Here is a 19,591-nt window from a genome sequence, read left to right as displayed (position 1 = left end):
AACAAGCATGTGAACAGGGCCAATCCAGTGGATGTAGTGTATTTAGATTTTCAGAAAGCCTTCAACAAGATTCCTCACCAAAGGCTATAAAGCAAAGTAAGCAGTCATGGGATAAGAGGGAAGGTCATCTCATGGATTGGTAACTGGTTAAAAGATAGGAAACAAAGGGTAGGAATAAATGGTCAGTTTTCAGAATGGAGAGATGTAAATAGTGGTGTTCCCCAGGGGTCCGTACTGGGCCCAGTCCTATTCAACATATTCATAAATGATCTGGAAAAAGGAGTAAACAGATTATACAAAACTACTCAAGATAGTTCAGTCCCAGACAGACTGCAAAGAGCTACAAAAGGATCTCTCAGAACTGTGTGACTGGGCAACAAAATGGCAGATGAAATTCAGTGTTGATAAATGCAAAATATTGCACACTGGAAAACATAATCCCAACTATACGTATAAAATGATGGGGTTTAAATTAGCGTTACCACTCAAGAAAGAGATCTTGGAGTCGTGGATAGTTCTCTGAAAACATCCACTCAATGTGCAGCAGCAGTCAAAAAAGCAAACAGAATGTTGGGAATCATTAAGAAAGGGCTAGATAATAAGATAGAAAATATCCTGTTGCCACTATATAAATCCATGGTATGCCCACATCTTGAATACTGCATACAGATGTGGTCACCCCATCTCAAACAAATATATTGGAATTGGAAAAGGTTCAGAAAAGGGCAACAAAAATCATTAGGGCTGTGGAGCATCTGCCGTATGAGGAGAAATTAATAAGACTGGGACTTTTCAGCTTGGAAAAAAGACGACTAAGGGGGAATATGATAGAGGTCTATAAAATCATGACTGGTGTGGAGAAAGTAAATAAAGAAGTGTTATTTACACCTTCTCATAACACAAGAACTAGGAGTCACCCAATGAAATGAATAGGCAGCAGGTGTAAAACAAACAAAAGGAAGTATTTTTTCACACAACGCTCAGTTAACCTGTGGAACTCCTTGTCAGAAGATGTTGTGACAGCCAAGACTATAACAGGGCTCAAAAAAGAACTCGATAAATTCATGGAGGGTAGGTCCATCACTGTCTATTAGCCAGGCCAGGCAGGGATGGCGTTCCTAGCCTCTGTTTGCCAGAAGCTGGGAATGGGTGACAGGGGATGGATCACTTGACGATTCCCTGTTCTGTTCATTCCCTCTGGGGCACCTGGCACTGGCCACAGTCGGAGGACAGGACGCTGGGCTGGATGGACCCTTGGCCTGACCCAGTGTGGCCGTTCTTCTGTTCTTGTCTAAAAAAAGTTGCTGCTGGCATAATTGTAGTACAGGAGGGCTCTGATTAATATGGACACATGTTTTGTCTGAGAACCATACTAGTGAAACCATAATATTCTCCCAGCATGGAGTGTAGCCTAGCTTTATACACACAGTTTTCAGGGGAAAAGTCCCTTTTCACCCTTGGCCTTGCACCAGACTAAAATCATGCTATAGTTATGCTAGCACTAGCCATCTTTACCCAGTTGTTACTCTAGTGTGAATAATCACTCTTTTTCTCCTTCCAGAAGAGCCTGGCACTGCAAACTTCTCCCCCATTCTCTAAGAGAGCCTTAAGTGGCCACAAAAGTCAGTAAATGCAGGAAGAGGTTTCTCTCTTAGCCCTGGTCTACACGGGGGGGGGGTGGGGGGGGTTGATCTAAGTTACACAACTTCAGCTATACTTCAGCTACGTGAATCACGTAGCTGAAGTCGATATACTTAGATCGACTTACCGTGGTGTCTTCACCGCGGTCAGTTGACTGCTGCCGCTCCCCCATCGACTCTGCCTGCGCATCTCGCAGTGCTGGAGTACAGAAGTTGACAGGAGAGCACTTGGGGGCTGCTTTTAAGTGCAGCTTTTCAGTATAGATGCATACTTTCGCACTCCATGCGCACAGCACTCTGACATACATTAACATTAATTTCCATAGTTGCAAATGTTAAATTCTTCTTTGTATGATCTAACCCTTTCTCCATATCTTTAATAGTAATGAAACTGCATTTTAGGGGGCATGATGCAATTCCAAGACATTTCCCCCCAGAATAACTGAGTTACCAGTGAGAAAGGGCAGAAGAGGCAGGAGCAGATGCACCTGTCTCTTCCTCAACTCTGTCTATACCTTCTTCACACAATGCACAGTCTACTCACATATATAAAATGTATACATGTATACATCAGTGACTGGTTCCATATTCTCCTGCAAAGGAAAGTAGTATACAAAGAACTTCAGAATTTTTGTAATTTGACAATTTTTACCGTAAACAAACCTTTTCAAAGATGCATGAGCACAAATGCCGGGAACTGGTGAATAGAATGTCTGTGGTCTTTGGGGGGTGGCAACATTCTAGTAGATCATAAAACAAGCAAGATTTTTGGGATTAAGTGAGGGAGTTGTCCTAACCCCATGACTCCTGGGATTTCCTGAGGAATTACTCCTCCCTTCAGAAGAAATTGGAGTATCCATGCTGTTTCTCTAGTCCCTCAAGAGTCTGCTATTATTGGCTTGGTATCCCTATGGTGACTGCTCATAAGCAGCCATAGAGAAGGCCCCATGGGAACTAATACAGCTTCCAACAGTACAAACATTCTGCTGGATATCCATGAGGAAGTCCTATAAGACAACACAGAATGGTAATACAGTATGGCCAGTCCCCTTCTCCTCCTCCTAAGGCTTACCAGAGAGAACCCATTAGGTGAGGAGCGACAGCACAGTGGTTTCCATAAGGATCAAGGGAGTGGGGGATGCTTCTTTTCAGGCAGGGAGAATTCATACCAGGAATATCCTTTCTGCCTGCAGATCCCTAGGGGATGATGCAGGCCTGGATATGGAGTGAGCACTCATCTACTGATAAGGTAGAATACAACAGCTGTTCTGTAACATCACACAACAGATTTTTAGGAGGGAAAATTAGAAAAGGCAATCCAATTGGAAATTAAGGAAAAGTTTAGGTAGGTAGAAATAACAACCCAGTATTCTAGGGTTACAATCTAACAGTGTGGAAAGCTCTATGGAACTATAACGATCACTTCTCACCTAAAACAGCCGCTCGCTATCTTATTTTAACCATGCTGGGATATTATTTTACTGGTGACCCAAACAGAAGAGTGCCTCTGACAACTGGGTTTTCTTTAGAGATTCCCATCCAAGTACTGTGCAGACCGGACTCTGTATATCTTGAGAGAGCGTTAAAGAAAAGAAACCCCCAAGGTAATACAAATGCAAAGCTACTAATAAAACTGTAATAACGCTACCGCTAATGATAATACTGGTGCTAGTAATAATACTAGCAAAGGACTCACTCTACAGAGACAGTTGCCACGGCTGAGACATAACGGCCCTGATCCTTGGGTCTGTCCAGCCAACCTGTGGACCTATGGGGGTTGGGCAAAGGCGCTTGAATGCTACACTTGCATTCCTCTGTTCTTCAGCGTTTTCAGAGGTTGATTCAACCCACAGGGCTACTTAGAACAGCCTCAGCTCCTAGAGCTATGCCAGTTTACACCATCTGAGGATTTGGCACTAATGTAAAGTCCATACTATAAGACCATAAAGTAAGAACTTAAGAATGGGCATACAGGGTCAGACAGTGGTCCATCTAGCTAGTATTCTGTCCCTGACAGTGACCAGTGCCAGATGCTTTAGTGGGAATGAATAGAACAGGCTAATTTTGATTGATCCATCCCCTGTAGTCCACTCTCAGCCCCATTGAAGGTTTAGTGGCACTCAGAGTATGGCCTTGTGTCCCTGGCATGGGTGGTGGGTGAACCGCAGGTTCAGGGAGGTTAGTCCCTGGCCCGGCCCACCCCTTCTTCTACCTGGGAACCCATCCTTCCTCCACTGGAGCCCAGAGCTACACTCCACCTGTGCCTCTGCTCCCGCCCCTGTGGCCATCAGCTTGAAAATATCTTATATACCACCCATAACTGCTTGTGTAGGAGTCTGAAAATTGACTCCATCTTAAATGTTGGTTAGAAGGTGTAGTACAAACATCTATCCACCGTGTCTCATGTTGGACTTTATTTCTCAAGTTCCATAGTGGTAGTTAGAGTCCCATAACGATTATGGAGTTTCATCAATTTTGATCATGGGAAATTGTAATCCAGTCTTTGTGAAAGTGGAGTAAATATCCCTACTTAGTATTTTAAAAAATAAAAGCTAAGAGCTCAAATGCTGTATTCCAAATGGTTCCAACTTCAATATAAAAAAAAATACTTTGACAAATGATTTTATTTACATGCTGAAAAAGTGAATGTTTTGGACATATTTCTAAATTTTATAATTTTATAAGCATCAGCATTGTATTTTTTTCTAAATGGGCATATGATGATGTTGCAAGGAGCATGCAGTCGTATCGTCTCTCTGCAGAATGTAGAAATACGTTTTTCTTTACTTGCAATTTTGTGCATCTGCCTTTAGTGTTCATGAAAGCTGCTAGATGGACAGTCCTTCCTCATCCTGCTCCACCTATTTTCTTTAATCCTGGCCTGGAGGAACCACTGGTAGGGGAGAGAAGGTAGTTCAATTTCCATGCCTAGTCAGTCATGGACTTCCTCACTGAGATTGCCCACAAGCCTATAAAATAGTGATATTCCTGGTGGGTTATTTTTTTTGGGGGTGGGGGGGAGGGCGCATGAGTGAGTGAGAGATGGGGACACCTGCTCACTTGGAAATGGCTTGAGACTGTATAGTTGACTAGGAGTAATATCCTTTTATGATTATATGCAGAAAACTCTCTTTAAAATCAGTTGGCCAAATTCTGGTTCTATTTAAATCAACAGAAGCTTTCCTAATAACTTAACTGGAACCAGGATTTGTCTCAAATAGAATTTTTCCTAGGAAACAATCTAAAAATCAGGTCCTAACTGATTTTTTTAAAATTCGGTCTTTTAAATAGGTTTACACAGATTATAATCAAGCTTAATAATTTTAACCTAACATTTATATTTTGTAAGGACAGATCCAGAAAAAAAGTTTCTGATATCCTTATTCATCTACTTCACTGATAAAATTTTAAGTCACTGTCACAGCCAGTCACAGTCAAGCACAGAGAGGCAGCATATTAAAACATCATTTTGTGGAGGAGATGTTACCTCATAACTATATGTAGAATTCCAGTCTGCATATTTCTGCATTGTTTTTAAAATCTGGATTTAAAATCTGGAAAAATAAATGATGATCCAATATTTTGGATTATTTATATACTCTCCTGACCCTGACATCTTCTACAGAAAGTCTGATCCTGCTCCCATCAGACTTTTGCCATTGAGTTCAAGGGGGACAGGACTGGGCCCTTACACTAGATGGTCTAGTCTGCTGGTCAAATCACATAGCTCAGTGTTCCTTTTGCCCAATCTGCTCAAGAGACAACACTAATAAATGAAGAGACTGATTGTAGAGGATGTAGAAATGCAGTAATGTGAGATGCCTACAGGCAGAAAATGGCAAAGAATCAGGATGGATCGAATGAAACATATGTCAAAACACTTCTGAATAACAACTAGAAAAGTAAATATTCTTAAATGCTGTATGCTTAAAGGGCTGTTGACATATCATGGAAACCATTCTCTGACAAAACATTTCTGCTGAAGTATCAAATATTTTCTGTATTTGTCTTCTCTCATTCTTGAAAAGAAGCTCTTTTTTTACTTGACACAGCCTTGTTGCTAAAAGTCAGCATGTGTAAACACTCTTTGTTGGCACTTTTGCCAACAAAATACTTCCAGCCCCGCGAGTGGCGTTAGCTTTGTCGGCAGGAGAGCGCTCCTGCCGACAAAGCCACGTTCACACTGCCACTTGCGCCGGCAAAACTTTTGTCTTTCATGGGAGGGCTTTTTTAAGTACCGTGAAAGACAAAAGTTTTGTCGACAACTTCACAGTGTGGCCACACCCTTAGAAGTTCATCTCTTCCTGCTGCTCATTCCTTATTTTCAGTCTCTTTACTGCAAATCATTTCAGCAACTAAGTCTGATATCACATAGGATTGTATTGTCTATCTAAATATTTCTGATGCACCTACCCAAGAGTTACTTGGCAAAATATCTAGGCACAGTGGGTAAAATATATTCCTCTGTAAGAGGGGCCACCCAAGGTCTCTGCATCACTTAAGATATGCTTAAACCCTACTAATGGAATAGGAAATATATGTAAGGATTAATTAAGGATAGCAATGGAATATATTTAAGGATAAAAATACCTACTTGGTTTCTGTTGCCTCCTGATAAGATCACGGGTACCTCTGTATACAAGTAAGCTGTAAGATTCCCATTGACTTCAGTGAGCTTTGGATCAGGTCCATAATGTATGTGGCTACTAGAATCTTTGCTTCTTCATTCTCTCACGGAGATACAAACTGTAGAGAAAAAGTAAATGAATTAACTTTGATGTAATCACAACTTAGGTGTAATAAACTATTTCTTTAATAGCACAAACTGAACACTTGTATTTCATGTGGTTGATAATACCTTAAAGTGGTCTAAATAGAGGGGCAACCTCTTATGACTGTATACAGTAATAACTGCAAACAATAACTGATAGAGACTGATACTTAATATCTTGAGTGGTTTATGGTTCAAACAAATTCCCCTCCATTGCACCATAAATCTATTTTAACAACTGCAGAAAAGAGACAGCTATCAGAATACGCATTACAGCAGAGCATTGCCACTGCCTAGTCTAACTGAGACTTTCTTGAGGCTTTTTGGGACAGTAACAACACATTGAATATACAAATCCACTGAACACAAACAAAATATTTTACAATTTTTATAATTTTTAGGGTGTGATCATTCAGTCGCAAAACTCCCTTTGTCTATAATATGTAACAGAACTTCATTGGAAGGAAATGATTGGTGTAGCACTCAGAAAAAGTAATTTCACATAGCAGTTCCAATACTAGGTTAACATTACACTTCATTGTAACTTGTGTGCAGTAAAGGATTATTCCTTAAACATGCTTATTTCTTCAACGGGTATCAATTTAAATACATACTTCAATATGCATATGGTTTGGTGTGCTGGACATTAATTCTTCTGGCAAGACTGTTTCTGTTACTATAGCTCTGTACAACAGAGCCTTTGTTAAGCTCTCAGAGGAGATGTTTGTGCTATGCTAAGGATCGCTTCCTGTGTAGGTGTTCTTCCAGTGCCTCGAAAATGTAATCCATGTAAACACAAATTAAAGAAAATGAAAGCATAAGGGCTTCTGAACAATACTCAACCCCCACAAACAAAGATAGCATTATTTGTTTGTTTCCCACCTTTTCAGGACAATGCAAGTCTATTGCTCTCAATTGTTTAAAAAACCCAAAAGATCCATTTTACACGGGGGGGATGAGCACTTCCTCTACAAACAGACAGGGTGGACAAGAGGTCTCATTGCAGCTGGATCCAGCTCTATTGAAGTCAATGGGAGTCTTTCCATTGACTTCAGTGGGGGTTTTCGCATGTCCCAGGAGGGGGAATAAATAGGAACACATTAGAGAGCCTCTGCTGTGGGCAAGATGGGGTGCATCAGGTAATCTCAGAGGTGAGGAGGAGCAGGAAGACACTGTGGTGTGTCTGGGGGGATGTGAGGGTGAAATGGGTTCAGAATGTGCACATTCCGAAAAAATAACTGCTAGTATAAGTTATCCCGGGGTCAAATCCTTCTTGCCTTCCTCACACAAGGCGTCAATGGAACTGCCTGTGTGAGCAAGGCAAGTAAACTTTGGCTCCTCAGGTGTACCTTCTTTTAAACGATCACCACTGAACTTGGACATGAATTAACACACACGGTTGTTTCACAGACAATATTTGAAATGTATTTATCAGAAGAAGATGCAGTCAGTAGTTGTTTACTGACTATTGATGGGACCTGCTTCTTTAGCCCAATATCTGCACTTGGAGTAACTACAGCAGTGTTGGAGTGGCTCCCCCTGGATTTGGATCCTTCAAGTTCCTTGCCTTTTCTTGTAGCCATTGAACAACATCAACCCTTCTTAGATATCCTAGAGGATGTGGAGGAAAATGACTGTAAAATAGTGACTTCTCCCTCAGTTGCTTCCCTCTGGTGGCTGGTCTACTTTGACAATAACAGTCTACTACTGCTACCAGTTACCCCATTAGCTCAGTTGGTGTAGCAATGTGGGAAGCCAGTATGGTGCCACATGATGGAATTTCTCATTTTGCTGTTTATTTTTTTACCTAGGAGATCAAATACAGTGATGTAGTCTTTCATTACACTATTTGTAATTAAACTATTCTCTTTGTTTCTCAGAGTCCTATCCCCATTCAGTGCTCAGGAGACTCAGAATGAGGCAGAGGTTTCCAAAGACAGAAAGGCTATTCTTTTGTACTTAAGACACAGGATGGGGATCCAGGAGAGCAGGGTTCTAAACTTAGCTGTGCCACAGACTTCTCATGTGGATATAGGACAAGACTAGTATAATGTCTGTGCATAAGGGGATCAAATTAAGTTTGCATGGCACAACCTTAATTCTGGCATTCCTAACTTTTGGGTACTTGACCTGCCCCTTAATGTTCTTTCAGCATATTTTTTATATGTAATGTGTATATACATTGTTCCTACAGAACCTATAAATCAGATATTATTTGCATCTAAATTTCTCTACATATATAGCATATTTATGTATCATGCATGGATGGACAGAACATTCAAGAGTATTTTTCTTCTCTTCCCAGAGGAATCTCAAGAGAACTATTTTTCTGCTTGTACCAGAGTCAGCCACCTCCTATGAGCCCCTTTGTGGCTGGAGGTCACTCTGCACCACCCTGCCTCGATTTTCCTTCTTGAACTTCTCAAAACTCCAGATCACAGTCCGAAAGGTAATTAAAACACCTTCTTGGAGCCCAGTTTATTTAGTTCTGACACTCATTGGCCCTCCAGGCCCCAAGTCCAGTAAATGTCTCTCTTAGATAAGGAGTCCCCAGTCCTCCTTCTGGGATGAGCTGATGCTGTTTCCTCCCCCCACTCTCCCACTCCAGTTTTCTGCTGCTCTTATAGAGGAATCAGCTGACCTCTGCTCAGGTGCACCTACTTAGTAACTAGGCTTGGTTGGCCCTAGGCCTCTAGACCTTAAAAGGAAAGTCACCCTGTTATAATGTTCTAGCTCAACTGCAAAATATTAGTAATATCTTAATAGGACGTTTGTCACATACCAGTTATCTAGATTGTAAGCTTTTCAGGGCAGGGGTTCCTTTTGTTATGTGTGTATACAGTGCCTTGTATAATTCACAGATTTGAAGGCCAGAAGGGACCAGTGTAATCATCTAGTCTTGACCTCCTGTATAGCACAGAACTTCCCCAGAATAATTCCTACAGCATAGCTTTTAGGAAAATGTCAATCCTGAATTAAAAATTGTCCATGATGGAGAATCCACCACAACTCTTGATAAACTGTTCCAATGGTTAGTTACTCAATGGGGCTCTGATCCCTGATTGGAACCCCTAGATGCTACCATAATGCAAACAGCAAATTATAATAATTTACAAAAACTGACACTATTTTCTCTCACTTTGACTTATTTAGAAGACATTAACACATTTAAACACTTAAAAGAAGCTCTTCATTCTTTGAAAATATTGGTTATTTGGTCCTAAATAAATTTTAAAAAATAATAATATGCTGAAGGAGCCAATGCTGCCCCATATTTTGTAATATTCTTTACAGATAACAAATTTTCTTAAACACTTGAATAATACACCTTTGTAGCTGTGGACAGGATCTGAAATAACCTAACTAAGTATACAGCTGTGCATTTGAACCAAGATTCTGTATTTGTAAAGCTCTCCTAGATATACAGGTGTGGTTCCCAGACTCAGTGCAGAGAAAACAGACTTTCCCTCTACCTACAGTTTTGCTTTTAATTAATAAAATGGGGCCAGACTCACTGTGATCCCTTTAGTCACCCTAAATGGTATGTCACCCCACAAGCAGTTCCATTTTCTTCTGGGGGATTACTCAAATGCTAGGGTCCTGAGTAATGTTGTCGCGGTCTACCCTGGATTCATTTGTGAAAGGACTAGAGTGGCTGTGGAAGGCCACACAGGAAGCTGTGGAGGGAAGTAGCCATTTCCTAATAGAATTACTAAATAATGTAAACCACAGACAATATACAATGAGGAAAAGAGAAAAATACTCCACCAAAATTTAGTCATTAGGCAGATTGCTTGGTGGTGAGCCTGGGAAGAAGTACTCTCTCTCATCTCCTGATAAATAAACCACTGATCACCTATGATTCCATGTATGATCTGCCAGGTTTCTTTTCAGCTAGACCCCAATAGCTTTCATCCTCAAGGTGTGATTACCCATGGGATCCAGCAGTAAGGAAAAGACCCTGGGATTCCTCGTGCATTATAAGACACTCTGTGTTCCATTCTTCCCCCACAAAACATAAGTTCCAGAGATCTCCGTTTCTAAAAGTGGCTACATTGGAAACCAGGATCCTGTAGGCTGGAGTGGAAAGAGCAGGAGGGGCTGACATAACTTATTTTGAGTTGCCTATGAAAACAGGGAAGAGACACCCCAACCTGTTTACTTTTTCTTGAAAGAAATAGAGTCCACACGTCCTAAGGGGTTGTGCCAAGGAGCCTGGACAACAGCCTGGTGAGGGGCAGGAGAAGGGGAAGGGAGTCCTCTCGGGCTCCCCAGGCCTCTCCGTCAGGAGCGCTCCTCGCTCACTCTGCCAGCGAGGGGGACCGCTAGTTTCCAGCACCGTGTAAAAAGCACCTGTTTGAAAGGCGCCTGATCCAGTGGGCAATGTACCCACTCACTGCAATCCGGAGTAAAAGCGAGGACAGGATTCTCCCTCCCCGCCCGCCCCCGGCACAGGAGAATCCTCTCCCCGGCCCGTCTGTCTCCGAGCGGGTTTGGATGCAGCTGGCAGATTAGAGACTTCAGGTTAGAGTTGAATGTTTAACTCCCTAGCTCCTGACACGGGTTTGCTTCGGAGAGCGGCTGATGCACCGCAAGGCGCGACGGTGTGTGCGGGTGTATCCTTGGGGTTTCCTTCAAGCCAGCCGCGGGGGCGCGTGCTTTGTGTCCTTTCACAGCCACGCCTTGTCCGGGGTGGGGAGTGCGCTGCCTTCCCTTTAAACCCGATGGGAAAGCCGGGGCGTGGATTTCTTATGATTCCGATGACTCGAAAAGAAACCAGACCCCGAACCCGCAGGAGAAGCATGTGCTCCCTACACTGTGGAGGGGCTCAAGGCTGTGATTTATACCACCCTAGTGGTGGGCTCGTGGGCGGGTTACGGATTTGAGTGCATGCCCTGGGTGCGGAAATATAAAGCAACACATGCCAGTGCGCTAAGGAGCAGCAGGCTTAGACACATTTATTTGCGGTAACATTTATTTTATTCCACGTGGCCAGACATGTACGGGGCTAAATTCTATTTTCCCGGGACAAGAGCGAGCGACTTCCTTTCTTCAGTGTACGATGAAAGCCTGAAAAGCCCCAGAGCGGAAGTATCCCTTCGGAGAGTGGCTTTCCCAGACAAGCCCCAGGGCTGAAAGCCCAGCAGAGTGATCCAGTTGTTGCCGAAGTGAGACGTGTGGACACACACACAAAGGAACTTCCCACCACTCGCTGCAAACCGTTAGTATTCCGGTCGTGCAGCTCCCAACAACTACCCTTGCCACAATAACAAAGACATTTAAATGCCAGGACGCATATTTCACTTTTTAACCTGCTGAGAGGAGCGACTTTCAAAGCTTCCCTACGGTGAATAAACTGACAAAAAATATGGGGTGCGCTCAGAAATTAAACACCTTCTCCTGGAGCAAAGTGGCGTTAATCAGGTTTCTAAGGCAATCGCCATCTCTGTCTTTTACCATTCACCCAAATAATGCCGAAAGAAGGGTCCCTTTAGCACGAGTGAAAGCAGAAAGAAGGAATTATACCCATAGCTAGTAAAATCATCTTAAATCAATAGAGCACCACTTGAACTTGAGTTTCCATTGTTTCAGTGAAACATCAATGTTTTTAATTAAACACAGCTACCCCTTTCTGTTAAAACATTCCATAAAGGGGTTAGGTTTCTACTTTTGTTGAGGCAGCTGGCGCTTGTTGGCTGTTGTGTTTGAGCAACAGACTGTTCAATAGGAGCGAGAAATAGCTCAACGCACTCTTAATAGACCTGATTAACAATGCACCTTGAAAAGGAATACATTGTGTCATTGTGTTAGTTTGCTACAAACCTATTAAAGGAAAAATAGCATCCATCAGGTCTAACAAAACGCATTTGTATTATACGTACTTATCTGCTTCAAATACGCTCCTTGGCACAATGTCCAGACATTCAACTAGATCATCAAGGGCTGGACAGCAGAACACGCTCTGGTTAGAGAGTGATACACGGGACTTAAAAATCCAGCAGAGTAGGTATTTTTGTTTGCAGATGGGAAACACAAAATAGCACATTTAATTAGGAACCATTCTGCAGAAGCACAATGGGGAATTCAAGGGATTTGATATGCGTGTATTACGTTAAACCAAAAACAATAGCGAAGTTGGGTAATTATGACAGGAAGATGTAAGGGAAAGCTAATGATCTCCCGGCTGTGTTTTGAATCTATCCAATACATATTTTCAGTATTTGTTTGTTCTTTCCTAAAACTATTGTGAAACCAAATACTACTCAGAGTATAACTGATGATTTACCTATAAAGGGGCTGATTTTTAGTTCTTCGAAGTATAACGGGGGTTAAGGAACCAAATGAAACGCGAAGATCAGAGCCAAATAATTATTGTTGCCTTGAATACAGCTTTTTTGCAAAGGCAAACGCTTAATAAATTGATTTTCTTGGTAAATTCTTGCTTCGGTTCGGTTAGTCTTGTTACATTGCACCTGCCTCAACTGGTTAAAGAATCCAAACCAAAAACACAAGTCAAGAGCCACTTTAAAATTGTTACTAAATAAATTATGGCATACACTGTACGAACAACCGTGGGACCACGAACCTGGGAGAAATTTTAGCTGCCCATATAAAGGCTAATTTGTCGCGGCGTTTTCTGCCTCCCATCCCAAAGCATCAGCTCTCAAAGTGCGACATCCCCTTTGGGGCAGACAAACCAAGCCAACTGCAGCACGTTTTGACGCTCATTCTCGCCTGCAAACGTTTCAGTGATCGGTTTAAGTGCTGAAGTGATACAAGAAATTATAGAAAATGTCTATCAAGAACTCAGTGCCAAGAGAAATAGCGCAGGAGTTCTGTTCAAAGGAACGAGCCAAATCCACAATTTGAAACTTCCAACCGCCTAGTCAGCTGGAGAATCTTCAAAGATCAAGATCAATTTGTCAGCTAATCACTTTTGATATGTAGTAAATGTCTAGCTCGAGAGAGAGATTCACAGTTGTGGAGCTTTTCTTCCTGACAATGTATCAGCAGATCACAAATCTTTTCCAAAGGATCATTCAAAAGGTATGCACATATATGGTGGGTTTCTGGTGCAGTAAAGATAAAGACTCACAGTCTGATGGAGAAGCCGTGCTGTCCCGTGTAAAACAAGTGCCCTCTCCGTGATGTGTAGTGTATACTGCACAATTCACCTCTTCTTACCCTACTTCATTCAAATACAGAAATGCGCGTCAAAAGTACTTACAAATAGTAATAAGGTAAGTCAAAAGCGGCCCGATCCTGCCAGATCGGTCAATGGGATCTGAGAGCGGGATGGAATCCAAAGCCTCCTATACTGTCCAGGTGAAACTGAAGAAACAAAATCACATTACCAAGTACATCCAGATATTCAGTAAATCCGCCCCAGGAATAGACAGTTTCAAAACACGAAACTGGCTGCCTAAAGATTTCTTTGTTGTCTTTGCTGACTTTTAGCAGTCTAAAACGGACAATACGACGGACTGAGTCCTTCTCTCCCCCACTCCTCCTAAAAAGGCTGAAGTTCAGGTTTTCAGACTTTGAATAAAAGTCAAACACTTGGCAAACAACCAGCTCACACCATCATGTCCAGCTCTAAGGGAGAAAAACAAGTCACCTGTACACTCATCTAATTAGTCACTTTGCTCATCTTTACAATACTAAAAATTGAGTGAGCAGCTTAATTCAGGTTTCAGAGTAGCAGCCCTGTTAGTCTGTATCCGCAAAAAGAAAAGGAGGACTTGTGACACCTTAGAGACTAACCAATTTATTTGAGCATAAGCTTTTCGATGAAGTGAGCTGTAGCTCACGAAAGTTTATGCTCAAATAAATTTGTTAGTCTCCAAGGTGCCACAAGTCCTCCTTTTCTTTTTGCAGCTTAATTCAGTGTCTTTACGATTGTGCTGGTAATATATTTATATACAAAAGCATTGAATTATTAACCAATTATATATACTTTATGCGTTAAATTTTAACCAGATGTTACCCTGCAATCACAAGGGATCCAAGAGATGATTCGTTTTCTCGAAAAGTGATCCGTGTGTCCTGGTGAATAATTTAGGGAAGCTGGAGTTGTTCCAGTTAAACAAGGTCATAAACCTTTCCAGCCTTTCACCTGCAGAAACACCGCACTGCGATTATTAGCTTTAATTCAATTACTCAAAGTTCCAGTAAGTTTTTGATCAGTTTCCCAAAGTTTTTGATCTGTTTTCCAGGGAATCGTCTTTTTTGGACGTATGGACAATAAAGATTAGCTACTAAGTGAAAGAGCTGTCCTATTCCCTGGTATTGAAATTTCATTCTTTGACTGTGTGTGTAAAGAGATGAATGAAGAACGCATGGATGAATGGAGAAAAGACGAGCCGAAATCCATCTCAGGGCAAAAGGCAGGAGGACAGAGGAGCTAGAATCAAGTTTGTATTGAAGAGAGAAAAAGAAGTTTAGCAGTTTCCATGAAGGCGTTTTGAGAGGTGGGGAGTAAATTGCCTTAAAAGCAGACAGCTAAAATCCATCCCCATCTATACCTAAAGTAGATGTTAAATATGGAGGAAGATTGCTAAGCGTAAGAGCAGCTAAGCTGCAAGGCGGTTTTTAAATCACCACCATGCTGAAGGCTTTGAAGTGGTTTAGAAGTAGGGCCGGCAGTTGGAACTTGTCACCTTCATTAGCAAACAAACAAGAGACAACAACTCTGAAATAATAGGCAGTTGTGAAATCTCCTCTGTACAGGGCCCGATTCTGTGAGGCCTTTCAGTGGACCAGGCCCTGAGCAGCTATCCAAATCCAGAGTCCCGTTTGCAAACCATTCAGCAGAATACTAAGATTATTCTGCTAAGTATGTCTGATTTGGGCTTGTATTGAAGTTAAATAACCAGGGAAAGTGTGCTAGGGGGAGATTAGGGTTACAGCATTTCCCCCTCACATTTCCACATATAATTAAAAACATACCCGCAATACAAAACAAAGGGATCCATTCCTCTTTCAGCATTTCGCTTGAAATCAGTTGTGTTGGCTCTGCTGTAATAATGTTTTATTTCAGAGGCCTATTCAGCTCCATGGTTAATTTTTTTTGGGGGGTGGGCGGTGGGGGGAAGAGGACAGGGAAAGAAATGATGCATTTGTTTTTCTTGTAAGCCCATGTTTAGTTTTAATTTTCCTGTATTTTAAAATAAACACATTGGCTGAAGCATGTTTGATCTTCGCAAGAAGGAAGTCTACATTGTAAAGGAATGTGCAGAGGTTTGGTATGAAAATGGGGTTGTGACTCACAGCTGCAGGCAGGAAAAAAATGCACTGTGGTGTCAGCCAGAGGTGTTCAGTCTAATAATTCAGGCTGTAAACTGTATCCCCTAAAATTACTTACATAATAAATCACTCCCGGGATTTAAAAAAAAAAAACCCTGAAAAGTGTAAGGGAGGGGAAAAAATCTTTCGAGGAGTTCCTTGCTTGTAAATGATTTGTAACCATGTGACCTATCAGTTTAACTTTTTCAAAAATGTCAGCAAAGGTAATTGTTTTAGTACAGCGGATTGTGCCCCTTGTACACAGCTCGTCTGGATCTGTTAACAGCCGTATGAAGCGGATGTGTTACTATCGGTATTGCACACACAGCTTCACCTGGTTCCCAGCTAAATGAGTCAATTACATCCGATGAGGTGAGCTGTAGCTCAGGAAAGCTTATGCTCAAATAAATTGGTTAGTCTCTACCGTGCCACAAGTCCTCCAATTTCATAAGACAAAACCATTCGGATACTAGTTTGCAGATAAAGTGATTTTTAACAAGTAAATTCGTAAGAGAGGTATTGCTGGCAACATTTCTGAACTCCCTTCCGTGTGTTGCCATATCCATTTTACACACAGAGAACAGGTAAAACGAGAGAGGAAAGTTTAATTTAAAAGGAGCGCTTCTCCGGGATAATTGTAATAATTATGCGCTAATTGACTAGTATAGGGATGACTAGCCTCATAACATTTCAGGAACTAGGATGTCTCTAACCAGAAATCACTCGCCTATTTATACTAATAAAGAAGAACAAGTTCACTGCTAATGACAGAAGGAAATATATTGAATAAATAACCGGAAGGTCGAAATATGGGTCCTGGTCGAAATAGTGCATTTTATAAGAACGTTTCTGCATTTCAAGTTTTAATGAATTCAGTAATATCTCTCCCTGTGAACTGTGATATGGAAATGAGTGCAGGCAATGGCGTCTCTGGGATTATACATTCGCTGTTCGGGAAAGTAAATTGCTGCGAAGATTTGCAACAAGAGAGAGAGATACAGGGAAAAAGGAAAACCAGCGAAGATTTGCTTCACGGAGGTCTGCAATAAATGTTTACCGTGGGGAAAAAAAAAGAAGTCAACACCAATTAAAATCTGGAACCAACATTCATTAGTATTCATGACATAGGATCTGGCTTTTATGTTTATCTTTCTCCATGGATCAATATCGTAGCAGCATGTGCCAGGAATGAGCAGAAATCTGGTCACTGCATGCAGCTGACCTTTCACTCTCTCCCTACAGGTCAGATCATCTTCATCAAAACAGGTCAGATCATCTTCATAACTAGCATCACCTAATGCAGCAATAGCCAGCGCTCTCATTAAAACAGTTATTTAATCTACAACCTGCGACTAGGACTAGAAAGCGAGGAAGGGCTGTTTACACACACTGCGGAATTGTTACTTTAAAAGTTGGAATGGACACTGCTCTTTTCTCCGCCACAAGCAACTGGCTTAAATCAAGATCCAAACAAAACAAAACAAAACAATCGCTCTTCTGCCAGACCTCCACTAACATCCAAAGATAACTCCGCAGAGACTCTCACAGAAATGGTTATTCACCAGCCCAGTTCTGATGAAGTTGCTATGTTGAAGTGGGTCCCTTGTGTGTGAACTATACCGTCCATATCTGTATCTGGTAATTGTAACTGGTGCAAGGAGGAGCCCTCACAGTAACCACCCACATTATATTCCTGACCAGAGCAACAAGCGTTTCCTCACGGTCCAGAACCTAGCACCTTCGCTGGCTGCCCGATATCAGTACCCCAATAATCAAAGGGAGAGGCGGGGAGCTAGACAGTAGCGATCAAACTGCTGCATCTTGGAAACCGCTGGAAAGAGATTTGGGCAGAAAATATTGACCGTTGCAATCTGACCCTCCAGGTGTATTTTCCATGTTTCACACAGAACCTGTGTTCCCCACATATTTGTCATCTCTAGAAAATGGTCTCTAAATATAAAACTACAAATTGCTCCTAGCCTCAGCCTACACATACGCCCATGAAAACGCGATCGTTAACAGGTATACCATATTTTAAAGAGGTGACATTTGCATCAAAACTCAACCCTCTGTCTGTGTGGATCGTGGCAAAAAAGGTGAAGTGTCTTGTTAATTAAGAAATTGTTTTCCCATATAGGAAGCAACAGATGGCTCCCACACCTGGGGTTGCACCAAGAATGAGGAGGGTTGTTCTAAAAATGGTAAACTAACAACTTCTTGCAGCTAGGAAATGTATAGCACGGCCATAAACATTCCCACCGAGGGCGTCATTAAAAAGCTATTTGAAACATGTTAAAATGTGAGGGGATGGTAGGTATTTGGAATAACCTGTTATTGTTTACTGCCCGGTGCAACTCCCTGGTAGGAAGTTAGATCGCCGGTGCGTTTTGTGTTATGCTTCCTCTCCTTAGGACAACAGTATAGCAGCAATTACTTTGAAGTATGATTAAATAAAGACATGAAACCCCTGGCACTAAACACGGACATTTTGTGCAGTGAAATCTTTCAGCGTGTTCGGGGGCGGGCTTCAGAATGAAGGAAGTAAAAACCCACCGAACTTGAGTTAAATTGCGCTTTCGGAGCGAGGGAGTCCTGGTGCCCTAGAGTGGGTTTTAATCGTTGCCACTTACGTTTGCACTACAATACCGGGGTCTCGGCGTGTAAAATGAGAAGCCCTCCAGTTCATGTGTTTCGGGGGGCCGGAGGGGGGGAAGCCAGCCCCAAAACCCCAAAAGTTGTAGATGAAAAATATACGTACCTCGCTGTACCAATTAGCATGTCCAGTGTGCACATGCAGTTGGGTAGCAGTTTTGTGTCGCTTGCTGTCTTCATATTTGGTAGAAAAAAGAGTGTGTGAGTTTCTGAAAACAAAGGAGAAACTTAAAAGGCTGCTATAGGCTTAGTGGAGTCTAGACAGAATGAAACTGAACAATCTTGGAGACTCTCCATATGAATCCTCTGCGGGGCTGATCCCAGGCAAGCTGACCTTTAGCTTGTATTTTATGTTGTATTTTTATTTTGCTGGGCAGAAGGGAGCCTGTTCTGGGTATTAAATCATAAAATGACTCACACCGTATTAAATATATAACTTTAATGCTAGCCTCCCTGGCACATGGAGTTTTTTCCCCTAGGGAAGCTTAAATAGTTTAAAAATGTTTGATTTGTTACAGTCGTGTCAAATAAAGGTACAGGTATAGATAGGATATTTTAGCAAATTAGGCGATACAATCTATATTGCGTATAGGCAGGGAGAAATCAGGAGAAACCATCTAAACTCTTTTATAAATTAAATCTGAGTTTGCATCTTTGGGAACAAAGTTTTAGGAAACCAGCTAAAAGTAAAATCGTTAAATGTACTCCACAGGGCATAAGAAGAAAGGGTCAAAATCCAAAATTAGGAGAAGTGATAAAAAGAACAGTACTGTCTGATATTGATTTTCAGTGTAATCTACAGCTGTCTCATTGCAAAAGAAGCTGCAATTTTGCAGTAAATACATGTAATCTGTGCATCCTTTTTGATATATTGTGCTTTTCAAAGTGAATGCTGCCGTTTTAGCTGTGAAATCCTGCCCCCTTTTTGTTATTTCACTGGCACTAGGTGTGTGCGAGAGAGAGAGGCCACTGAGGCTCTTCTGGTCTTCTGCAGACCTCAGTGCTGTCCTGGCCTTCAGTTTGTCCGCTGGGGAACAGAGCTCTCTCTCTCCAAGTCCTTGGTGTGCGGGTGCGGGTGGGAGGAGGGGTGCGGATGCAGTAGGGCCTTGCCTCCGGTTTGTCCTTGGTTTCCCTTTCTGAGTGTGCCAAAGTGCAGCGAGCAAGACACTCCAGGTTTGGAAACACCAGGCTCAACCTGAGAGACAAAGGGAAAAGTGAGAGAAGGGGGGAGGGAAGAAAGGTG

General features: G+C 42.0%; 1 long non-coding RNA gene across 1 annotated transcript; it reads right to left on the bottom strand.

Annotated features, from left to right (window-relative positions):
• Positions 1-4,358: 4,358 nt before the first annotated feature.
• On the bottom strand, positions 4,359-18,541 carry LOC311521579. Its single transcript, XR_014711921.1, has 3 exons — positions 18,455-18,541; positions 6,235-6,386; positions 4,359-4,533 (listed from the first exon to the last, which is right to left on the bottom strand). It is a non-coding gene; the product is annotated as an uncharacterized lncRNA (long non-coding RNA).
• Between the last annotated feature and the right edge of the window lie 1,050 nt (positions 18,542-19,591).

The sequence above is a fragment of the Lepidochelys olivacea genome, assembly GCF_965140295.1.
Source record: "Lepidochelys olivacea isolate rLepOli2 genome assembly, chromosome: 1".
Classification (NCBI taxonomy): domain Eukaryota; kingdom Metazoa; phylum Chordata; order Testudines; family Cheloniidae; genus Lepidochelys; species Lepidochelys olivacea.
Note: the sequence above shows the minus strand (reverse complement) of the source record. Positions and strands in the feature narration are given on the sequence as shown.